At 39.3% G+C, this 11,881-nt stretch overlaps 1 long non-coding RNA gene across 1 annotated transcript; it reads left to right on the top strand.

The window, feature by feature from the left end:
- On the top strand, positions 1,516 to 4,814 carry LOC107648199. Its single transcript, XR_001621785.2, has 3 exons — positions 1,516 to 1,673; positions 1,773 to 1,965; positions 4,694 to 4,814. It is a non-coding gene; the product is annotated as an uncharacterized LOC107648199 (long non-coding RNA).

Here is an 11,881-nt window from a genome sequence, read left to right as displayed (position 1 = left end):
AACAGTGCATATGTCTTTGGAATTTGATGTTCTTGAATGTTAAATATGTTGGCTCTTGAAAGAATAATAAACATGAGACATGTTATTGGTAATCTGAAAAATCATAAAAATGATTCTTGAAGCAAGAAAAAGCAGTGAATACAAAGCTTGCAGAAAAAAAAAGCAAGCAGAAAAAGCCAATAACCCTTAAAATCAAAAGGCAATGGTAATAAAAAGGATCCAAGACTTTGAGCATCAGTGAATAGGAGGGCCTAAGGAAATCAAATCTTGGTCTAAGCGGCTAAACCAAGCTGTCCCTAACCATGTGCTTGTGGCGTGAAGGTGTCAAGTGAAAACTTGAGACTGAGCGGTTAAAGTCAAGGTCCAAAGCAAAGAGAAGAGTGTGCTTAAGAACCCTGGGCACCTCTAATTGGGTGCTTTAGCAAAGCTGAGTCACAATCTGAAAAGGTTCACCCAATCATGTGTCTGTGGCATTTATGTATCCAGTGGTAATACTGGAAAACAAAGTGCTTAGGGCCACGGCCAAGACTCATAAATGTAGTTGTGTTCAAGAATCAACATATTGAACTAGGAGAATCAATAACACTATCTGAATTTTATGTTCCTATAGATGCCAATCATTCTGAGCTTCAATGGATAAAGTGAGATGCCAAAACTGTTCGGAAGCAAAAAGCTACTAGCCCCGCTCATTTAATTAGAATCTGAGATTCACTCAAAAACTCTGAGATATTATTGTTTCTTGACTCATTTGTGTTCTATATTATTTATCTAGTTGCTTAAGGACAAGCAACATTTTAAGTTTGGTGTTGTGATGAGCGGATATTTTATACGCTTTTTGGGGTTAATTTCATATAGTTTTTAGTGTGTTTTAGTTAGTTTTTGGTTTATTTTCATTAGTTTCTAGGAAAAATTCATATTTCTGGACTTAATTATGAGTTTGTGTGTTTTTCTGTAATTTCAGGTTATTTCTGGCTGAAATTCAGGGAGCTGAGCAAAAATCTGATTCAAGCTGAAAAAGGACTGCTGATGCTGTTGGATCCTGACCTCTCTACACTCGGAATGGAATTTCTGGAGCTACAAGAGTTCAATTGACATGCTTCTAATTGCGTTAGAAAGTAGACATCCAGGGCTTTCCAGCAATATATAATAGTCCATACTTTGCTCTAGGATAGATGACGTAAACTGGCGTCCAACGCCAGTTCCATGTTGCAGTCTGGCGTCCAGCGCCAGAAACACGTTACAAGTTGGAGTTCAACGCCAGAAACAGGTTACATCCTGGCGTTTGTAACAACCCTAGTTTTTGAAAATTAAATAATTAGTTATTTGTGATTTATTTTAAGAAAATTATTTTACTAAAGGTAATTAAATGGAGTTTCATAATAGAGTGACGCGATTAAAGAGAGGAGGAGGAAGGAAACCCGTGCGCCGTCGGAGCTAGTTTCTCCCAGTCGCCGGCGTTGTCTTCGTCTGAACCACCACCAGATCCGTCGCTGCCGAAGCTTCTGGTTGCGCCTCTGCCGTCGGCGAACCTTGTCGTCACGGGAGGTGATCCGGCATCGCGTTCTTGCTGCTTTGAGCCACCAGCACCGCTGCTGCTACCCCAAAATTCCGTTTCTGTTTCTTAGGGTTTGCTATCTCAGCCCCTTAAAGTTACGTTGGTTCTGTTCTTGCCGGTGAGGGTCGCCGAAGTTGCTATTTTGACTCTGATGTAATTCATCCTTGTCCCTGCTCACGGTTGTCCTCTGTTCTTCCTCTGCTTTTGATTTTCGCAGTTACCTGAATCTTTGCCGCCGTGGGTATTGCCGTTGGAGCCGCTGGAAACCAACGTTGGAGCTGCCCTTGATGATTCTGACGCTGCTACGTAGGTTCGGAGCTGCTGTGTTGTTGCCGGAGGAAGGGAACTCATCAGAAAAATGTTATTGAGGCTGATGTTTGGTTTGATTGCATTGTTAACGCGACATTGAGGTAGGGGATTTAACGTTTTTAATTTAGAATGCCCACCAAGTTATTTGAATAAGTGCAAATGGTTAACAATGGTTTAGAATTTCTTAATTGTCATGAATGACTTGAAATGCATTTGAAATTAGTTAGTTAGTTGTGAACATTTTGAGCTGTGAATGGTGATTCATTTGATAATACTTGTTAAATTGAAATTTGAAGAGTTAACTATTGAAGAGTTGTCGTAATGGTAATTGATGAGCTGAGTTAGATTTGTGTTTGGTTTGGGATTATTGTGATGATGGTTGAGGTTGTGAAATTTGGAGTAAGTTTGATGTTGTGTTAGTGCTTCAATTGGATTATTGAATTCAGGTTAAGGCTGCGAATGTCTTTGGGCTTTGTGTGAATTATTGATTCTGGGTTCTTGGGCTGTGTTGGCAATGAAGACAATTTTGAATAACTGGAAAGAGGTTAAACGTGTGATTTTGGAAGGGTTATAAGTTCAAATGTGGTTTTTGATAAGTAAGGTTGTTGAAAATGCTTACGGCAAAATTTCTGCATACATGACAGTAGAAAGAATCAATTTCTGGGAGCATCCCAGGTCATATACTTGAATGAAACTATTTTTGCATGAAACTTTACTGTGTTTTGAGCATCTCATAAAAAATTCAGAATTTATTGATTAGTATTTTGGGAGAAATGAATTTTTGAAGATTGATGGTTTCTGCAGAAAATTCTGTTTCTTTACTGCAGAAGCACCAATTTCCAACTCACTTAACTTTTAATTCTGGAAAGTATTTGAGCTGAAACCAACGGAATTTTCAAGATTCCTGTGTCCACAATCTTCAATTTAAATTTCATGTCAATATCCTATTTAACCAAGTAGATATGTTGAAAAGAGTATGGATAACTCACTGGATTTTGGAAACCGAATTCTAAAAGGCCTGGCTGTGTTTCTCACTTCATAACTTTTTCATATGACATGGTATTAATCTGGAATTTGATTCAATAAAAAGCTAAAAGAGCCTTGTTTGAGGTCGTGAATTTTGAATGGCATTGGGTGAAAACTGGATTTTTAAGGAATTTATCAAACATACTACTTGCTGCTGTTTTTCTGCATTTTCTTAGGAAACAATAACAGAATTTTAAGAGAGATGGTACAAGTTTTTATTGTGACCAAATTACCTCAACACCAAGTTTCTTGGAATACTAGTTTATTGAGTTTAATTTTGAAAGAATCCTATGATAAGTGAAAGTTAGTTACGAATTGATGGGTTATGTGGGAATTGTGGGTTATGAACGAACTGTTGGCTATTGTAAATTGTGAATTTTCTGACTGATTTGAGAACCTCTTATTTGGTAGTTGTTGAGGAAAGGGGGAGACTTGTTGAGAAAGAGGGAACCCGTAAGGGGTGGCTAAGTCCGAGTTTTAGGGGAGGTGCTGCCGAAATTTTATAAAATTTGAGGTTTTATTTGAGAAGTTATTTTAGAAGATTTGGATTTGAAAAATGATTATTTAAGTTTTATTTGATTACTTCTAATGAGAGGCTATGTTTTGAAAGGTGTTTAATGAAATTAAAATAAATGATTTTCTTGAGTCTTTTGATAGAGGACTAAACTGAAAAATAGTTTTAAAGTTGGCTTGACTCAAGGTTGCTAAAGCAGAGATTATGAACTGAATTGATGATTGAGATTTTTGCGAACGAATGCTTGAGAAAGTTAAGGAAGGTTTAAGAAAATATGTTAAGGATTCAAAGGGAAAAGAGAATGGGGAACTGATATATGGATTGTTGAGTTTTAGAAAGGAAAATGAAAAGTGGTAAAATACGGGAAGTACCCATGAACTGAATGATCATTGATCTCGGGGAAAACCTATAGATTGTTATTTGTTTTATATGCGGGAAAAACCCACGAACTGATAATCATTGATTACGGGAATAACCCATGAATTGTTGTATGTTGATCTCGGGTATAGCCCATGAACTGAAGATCAATGTTTGCTGTGTATTGATCTCAGGTATAACCCACGAACTGAAGATCGCTATGTTATTGTGTATTGATCTCGGGTATAACCCACGAACTGAAGATCTCTGTTTTGTTTGTGAAATGATCTCGGGGACGCCCAGGAACTGAGGATCACTGTTTCCCCTTGTGCGTATATTATGGGGTCGGGCTTTGCGCCGACTGCCGGTAGTCACGAAGGAGCGGTATTCTTACCACTGACACATATGCACGAAGGACACAAAGGGAAGCCATATCTGGGACTTGTTCCTAGGTAATGTCGGGCTGCAGGGTGTAAACCGACACGTGAGCTCATGGCTTGCTTAGGACAGACATGCATCATATTGGTTGTGCATTTGCTTTTGGTTGTGTTTGCTTGTATTACTTCTTTGCGATTGTGTTGTTTGTTTTATTGTGATTTGTTTGTCTGTTGAATTGAGTTTCTTACTTGTGCTAGTAGTTTGTGAATGGGAAAAGATGATTAATATCTGTCGTTATGACTGAGAATCAATTATGTGGCTGAAATATATTTAATATGACAAGTTTTGCGATTGAGATCTGTTTTGGGTTTAGAGATTTAAAGAAAGTAATTATTTATCTAAAGTAAGATTAAAAAGTATTTCAAAGGGTTTGACGAAGAGGGTTTATTAAGCAAAGTTAATTATTTGCATGTCAATCATTACTTTTACGGCATTCCCATTCCCTACTGAGAACGTGTGGTTTGTTCTCACCCCAAAATCTTCCACCCTTTCAGTGACACAGGTTTGAAGATTCAGTTTGAAGCTGCGGGCGATTCTAGAATTTACTTATGAGTTAAGTTTATAACTTGAGTTTCTTTCATAGAATTCCCTTGCCTTTGTAGCTTTAGTTTTTATTTTATGCAGAGGGATAGGAGTTATACCTGAATTTTATTTAAATTCTTTTGTATAATATTACTATTATTAATAATTATGTGATTATTATTACTTGGTGATGTTTGCTATATGATTTTAATTAATAAAAACAAAAATTTCTGGTATTTTTACTAAAATTGAATCGCAATATCAAACTAAAGGCTTAATAGTAAATAGTTAATAAGGAAAACAGGTCAGTAACGCCTTACTTTTGGTACGATCATGACGTATTGAAAGTTGGGTCGTTACAGCGTTGAATGCCCAACACAGCCCAGGCACGTGAGAAGCTTTAGTCTCAGTCCCAACACACACCAAGTGGGCCCCAGAAGTAGATTTCTGCACTATCTATCATAGTTTACTCATTTTCTATAAACCTAGGTTACTAGTTTAATATTTAAATAACTTTTAGAGATTTATTTTGTATCTCATGACATTTTTAGATCTGAATTTTGTACTCTTTGACAGCATGAGTTTCTAAACTCCATTGTTGGGGGTGAGGAGCTCTGCTGTGTCTCGATGAATTAATGCAAGTGTTTCTGTTTTCTATTCAAACATGCGTGTTCCTATCTAAGATATCCATTCGCACTTCAACATGAATGTGATGAACATGACAATCATCATTATTCACCCACGAACGCGTGCCTAAAAACCACTCCCGTTCACCGTATAATGAATGAATATCTCTTGGATCTCTTAATCAGAATCTTCGTGGTATAAGCTAGATTGATGGCAGCATTCAAGAGAATCCGGAAAGTCTAAACCTTGTCTGTGGTATTCCGAGTAGGATTCAGGGATTGAATGACTGTGACGAGCTTCAAACTCACGAGTGCTGGGCGTAGTGACAGACGCAAAAGGATAGTAAATCTTATTCCGATACGATTGAGAACCTGCAGATGATTAGCCGTGCGGTGACAGGGCACCTGGACCCTTTTCACTGGAAGGATGGATGGTAGCCATTGACAACGGTGATCCACCAAACACACAGCTTGCCATAGGAGGACTTGCATGCGTGAATTAGAAAACAGAGGAAAGCAGAATTTCAGAAGACAAAGCATCTCCAAAACTCCAACATATTCTCCATCATTGCACAATAAGTATTTATATTTATGCCCTCTCATTTTTTTTACAATTGAACTTGAAAGACACTATTGTTGGCATCCCGACTAAGAATAATAAGATAACCATAGCTTGCTTCAAAACAACAATCTCCGTGGGATTCGACCCTTACTCACGTAAGGTATTACTTGGACGACCCAGTGCACTTGCTAGTTAGTTGTGCGAAGTTGTAAGAGAGTAATGTGAACATTGACATTACAATTTCGTGCACCAGATAGTGGGGAGATGAGGTGGAATATCTGGGAAGTAAGCTGAGATTACTTTATCCCCTGGAGAGAAGTCCTCTGTAGGGATCTTCTTGTTCCTCAACCTCCTTGGTGCCTTCTTCTTTGTCCCTTTTGATGTTGCATTGCTCTTTGTGACCTCCTCTTCTAAGGGAATTTTGTTACTGGTCTCATATGACTCTGGTGGTTTAGGTTCCTCCTTATTTTCCTTGAGCTGTGACAGCTACTGATTGCCTTGTTCTTCAACCAAGTGGTTTCCCAGAGGTGTTGGTTGTGCTTCAGTGCTTGCCTCCTCCCTCAGTATCTCATTATGATCTGTTTCTTGTGAGAGTTTGAAGACATTGAATCAGAGTTGTTCATCATGGATCCTCAAAATTAGCTCCCTTCGCTCCACATCTATGAGTGATCTGGCTGTAGCTAAGAACGGTCTTCCCAATATGATTGGGTGAGTGTGACTTTCTTCCATGTCCAAGATGACAAAGTCTGTGGGAAGGATGTATTTTCCCACCTTCACCAGCACATTTTCAACCACTCCTACTACTTGTTTTTGAGTTTTGTCAGCCAGCCTAATAACTACATCTGTGGGTATTATCTCGTTGATCTGCAGCCTTTTCATAAGGGATAAAGGCATTAAGTTAATGCTTGCTCCCAAATCGCAGAGTGCTTTATCAAACATTGTTTCTCCTATGGCACAGGGGATGTGAAAACTCCCTGGGTCCTTCCTTTTTATAGGCAACTCTGGTTGAATGAGAGCACTGCACTCCTTATTCATCACTATTTTTTGTCCTCCCTTGAGTGAGCTTTTCCTGGTCAGCAGCTCCTTCATATACTTAATATGTGAGGGCATTTGTTGGAGGGCCTTGATGAATGGTATGTTTACATGGAAGGATGTAAATAGGTCAAGAAACCTTGAGTATATTCTCTTTTCTATAGCACCATTGAGTAATTGGGGAAAAGGTGCATAGAGTTTCAGCAGCTCCTTCTGTGTCAGCTCTTTTTGTGAAATTTTGGGTTCTTGGTGATCCTTTTCCTGTTTCTTTGCTGATGTCTCTCCAAGTTATTCTAATGGCTTGTTTTGCTTTTCCTCAGTCTCCTTATTACTTAAAGTAACCATCTTGCAATCTTCCCATCTGACTTTCTTTGCTTCACCTCTCAGATTTTTCTCTGTGTCACTTGGGAAGCTATCAGTAGGTTTGGGAATCTTTTCAGATAAGTATCCCACTTGAAATTCCAGCCTCTTGATGGTGTCTCCCTGGTTCTTGATACTAGCTCGCACCTCCTCTTTGAATACCTTATTATCTTGAATCTCTTTGCATATGCCCTCAAGCAGAGTCTCAATTTTGGAGAGTCTATCTTTAGATGATGGTGAGTTGAGAGTGGATGGGTGATTTGGGTCCTTTTGGTTATGGTATGGATGTGGAGAGGTGTTGTTAGGATGGTGTTGATATGATCTCTGTGTGGAATGTTGGTGAGCTGCATGGTTGTTGGGGTTGTGACGTCTCTGATCTTGGCTTTGATCTTGTTGATTTCCCCACCCAAAGTTTGGGTGATTCCTCCAACCAGGGTTGTACGTTTTGGAGTAAGGATCATGGGTCTGCTTGGGTGAGTTTCCAATGTAGTTGGCTTGTTCTTGCTCCTCCTCTGCCTCAGCATTCGCTCCCTCTTGGATTGCTGATGAGGTGGTGATTGCTGCCACTTGGTTCCTCTCCATCTTCTTGGTGAGGTCAGCCAGATGCTTGGTAATAAGCTTGTTTTGGGCCAGCAGTGCATCCACATTGTTTAGCTCCATTACTCCTCTAGTGTTGCCTCTTTCAGAAGCATAGAAGTAGTCATTCTCCGCTACTGTCTCAATGACATCTATGGCTTCTTCAATGGTCTTTTTCTTGTTCAGAGATCCCCCGGATGAATGGTCTATTGCCTTCTTTGATTCATAAGAGAGGCCTTCATAGAAAATGTGTAGTTGCACCCATTCATTGAACATATCTGGTAGACACCTTCTTGTCAGGTCCTTAAACCTCTCCCATGCTTCATATAGAGTCTCACCATCCTTCTGCCTGAATGTTTGCACCTCAGCTCTTAGCCTGTTGATCCATTGAGGAGGATAGAATCTTGCTAAGAATTTGTTCACCACATCTTTCCAGGTTGCTAAACTCTCCTTTGGGAAGGATTCTAAAGTAAGAACCCAGAACTCTTCTCTCTTGTCCAGCTTGATGCGCTGGACCTTCTCTGCCATGGTTGTGAGCCTCTTCTTCATGATGGTTCTCCATGTTTTCATCCATGTCCGGTTCAAAGTACTCCTCCTCTTCCTCAGCACCAACTACTTTCTTTCCTCTTGCTTCCCTCCTTAATCTAAGGAAGGTCCTCTCAGGTTTAGAATCAAAGGAAGTCAAAGCCCCGCTTCTTCTCCCTGTCATACAACCAACAAGGCACAAGCAAGGAAATAGATGCAGAAAGTACTCTTGTTAAAATTGCTGTTAGTGTGAGTGATGCAATATATCAAACAGTTAGTGGGTTAGTGAACTGAATGGTAAATAACTAAGAAAAAGGAGTAGGGGGGAAGGGAGGAAAATAACTAAAACTGAAAGTAATTAACTCAAACAGAAATTTAAATCAAACAAAAGAAAAATGCTCAATCTAGTTATCCTCCAATTTAGTCATTGTTGATACAAAATCAATCCCCGGCAACGGCGCCATAAACTTGATAGCACAGAAACTTGTCTCTCAACAATTTTCCTTCGGTAAGTATACCGAATTGTCATCAAGTAAAAACTCACAATAGAGTGAGGTCGAATCCCACAGGGATTGATTGGTCAAGCAACTTTAATTAGAGGAATGTTCTAGTTGAGTGAAGCAGAATTTGGTTTGAGAGTTGCAGGAAATTAAATGGCGGGAAAGTAAATAGCAGAAAATGGAAATGCTGGAAGTAAAGAGCTGAAAGTAAATGACAGAAAGTAAATTGCAGAAATTAAAGAGAATGGGTAAGATCAGAAATGGGGATTCATTGGGCTTAGGAGATGTTGCATCCTCCGGATCAAGTTCATTTTCATCTCTTCCTCAATCAATGCATTCATTGATCTCCTTGGCAATCTTAAGTGATCGAATTCCAATTCCTTGGTAATTCAATCTCTCAAATCTTGATCAATAGCCAATTCCTTGGTCAATTGCTCATGAGAAGAGATGAAGTATGGTCACTGATTATACCACATGCATTCCCAAATCAAGTGTTGGTAGGATTCTAGTCACCATACCCAACCAAACCCAATTTGGTCCAACATGAGAAAGTATTTCTAGCATGATCTCTTCATTCCTCTTCCAAGGTTCAGAAGAGATCCAAGTATGAATAGCTTATTTTCCAAGATAACTACCCAATTGGATGAAGATTGAAATCTTTCTAGTAAAATCAAGAGAAAAGATAGAAGAAGAGTAATGAAAATTAGTATTGATCCATCAAATTACAACAGAGCTCCCTAACCCAATGAAAGGGGTTTAGTTGTTCATAGCTCTGGAAATGGAAAATAAAGATGGAGAATACATCATGAAAACTAGAACTAGAAGTACAGAGAAAGTAAATTATACAGAGAGTAGTTCTAAATTTCCTATCCCCCAAAAGCTATTTCCTAATTCAAAACTACCCCTATATATACTACTCTTCTGATCTTCTAGTTGATTCTTCATGTCTTGGATATGGGCCTTTGGATCTTGAGTTTGAAGCAGTTATTTTCTGCAGTGGGCTTAGCTTTACTTGCAGAGAGAAAGTGTGAAGTAGGAAGGGTCTTTAGCTCAGGACGTTAGTGACGTTAACGTTAAGTGAGAGTGTGGGTTCGAGAACGTTAGTGACAATCACCTTTTTCACTAACGTTCCTCACCCAGGGATGATCCAAGTTAACTTCAACGTTAGTGGCACTAACGTGACCACTAACGTTGCCTCTTGGTCCTTCGCACACGTTATTGGGACTCACCTTTTCCAATAACGTTGAGAGTCCTCCCTCCCTACGTTAGAGTTCACGTTAACTTAGTTAACATGGCTCTTAACGTAGGCTTGCCAATTCTTTGAGAACGTTAGTGACACTTACCTTTGTCACTAACGTTCCAAGGTGCCCCTACTTTCCACGTTAGAGTCCACGTTAACTATGTTAACGTGGCTTCTAACGTGGCAATGATAGCCATCTCCAACGTTAGTGACAAAGGTGAGTGTCACTAACGTTGGCTCATCATCCTATCCTCAACGTTAGCTTCCACGTTAACTAAGTTAACGTCCCACGTTAACTAAGTTAACCATAATTGGAACCGAACTTCTGGAATGATCTCTCTCTCACTCACCCAACCATAGAATTGATTTTGGTTGAATGCGGAGAGGAACCTGTAGTCGTTGAAGGAACTTGAGGATCCAGAGGTTGGTTCCTTGACTTTTCTTTTCTTTGAGGCTGAGCTTTTTGGTGGTGCCATGAGGTTGAGAGAGTGTGTTTGAGAGTAAAATGGGGGTTGCAGGTTGCAAGAAAGAGCAAAGCAAAATAAGGTTTTGCTCCAACACCAAACTTAGGACTTGATTGTCCCAATCAAGAAAAAAAATGAAATAAAGGAGGTATGGAAAGAGATGGTAAAAGATGAACAGAGAAAGGAAGGTGAGGGCTGTATGCTCTTCGTGTGTGATTGGGGTTGTTGAAGTGGAATACGAGCTGGTGAAGTGAGGCTTTTATAATGGGTGAATGTTGTGGTGGGAAGGGTGGGAAATAAAAAGGGTTAAATGTTTTCCCACTTGGGGAGTGGCGCCTAGCGTGGGAAGAGGCGCCAACTCTTTTCTCACTGTGTCTTCTGCGTGTGTTGAGTTCCAAAGTGTAAGTACACTTTGACTTCCTTGCTTTGTGAGTTATTTACCATGTGGGCCCCATCTTCTCTCCTGAAATAAAACTGAACCCATTAGTAATGACAAAAGAACCCTTTCACATTCCTTCTCATCAAGAGTGAATTGGATTGCAACTGATGGGTGTCCCTTGGGACACGAAACTTAAATCTTTGGCATCTTAATAAATTGGTCTCATCATTGTGTATTTAATGTGTCCATAAGAGTGGAATAACATCAATCTTTTCATTTTCTTTTGATTCCAATTCTTCTGAACTCATTAATCCACATTCATGTTCTTACCCAAAGCATTAAGTGCTTTCAAATTGGGTAACTTGGGCTACTAGATGATTCTTGGTGGTGGCCACACCAAACTTAGCAATTTAGCTAGTCCTCAGCCCAATCACTCATCATGATTTATGCCTTCATCAAGTTGCAATTCCGGAAAAATATAAAGAAACTCTAGCTACCAAAGTTAAAATAAACTTTTTAATCTGCAATTGTAAACTAATTCTAATATGGTAATGTAAAATAAATGGGAGACTGAAAATTAAACTACCTAACGCAACGAATTTTTAAACTACTTCTAAGAAAAGTAACTAAATTAAAAAGGATAAAGTGTTGGGGTGCTCCCAACTAGCGCTTCTTTATTGTCATTAGCTTGACATTTCTTCATCTTCAGCTGAGCTTGTAGCTCACTCCCTGCTCCTCTAAGGAGCCTCCCAAGTAGTGTTTGAGTTTATGGTCATTGACAGTAAAAGTTCTCTGAGTCTTGTCCTCCATGAGCTCCACATGACCATAGGGAAACACCTTGAGTATGGTGAAAGGTCCTGACAATCTAGACTTCAGTTTTCCAGGGAAGAACTTGA

Source organism: Arachis ipaensis, chromosome B06, assembly GCF_000816755.2.
Source record: "Arachis ipaensis cultivar K30076 chromosome B06, Araip1.1, whole genome shotgun sequence".
Lineage (NCBI taxonomy): Eukaryota > Viridiplantae > Streptophyta > Magnoliopsida > Fabales > Fabaceae > Arachis > Arachis ipaensis.
The sequence above is the reverse complement of the archived record's forward strand: the minus strand, read 5'-3'. Positions and strand labels throughout refer to the sequence as shown.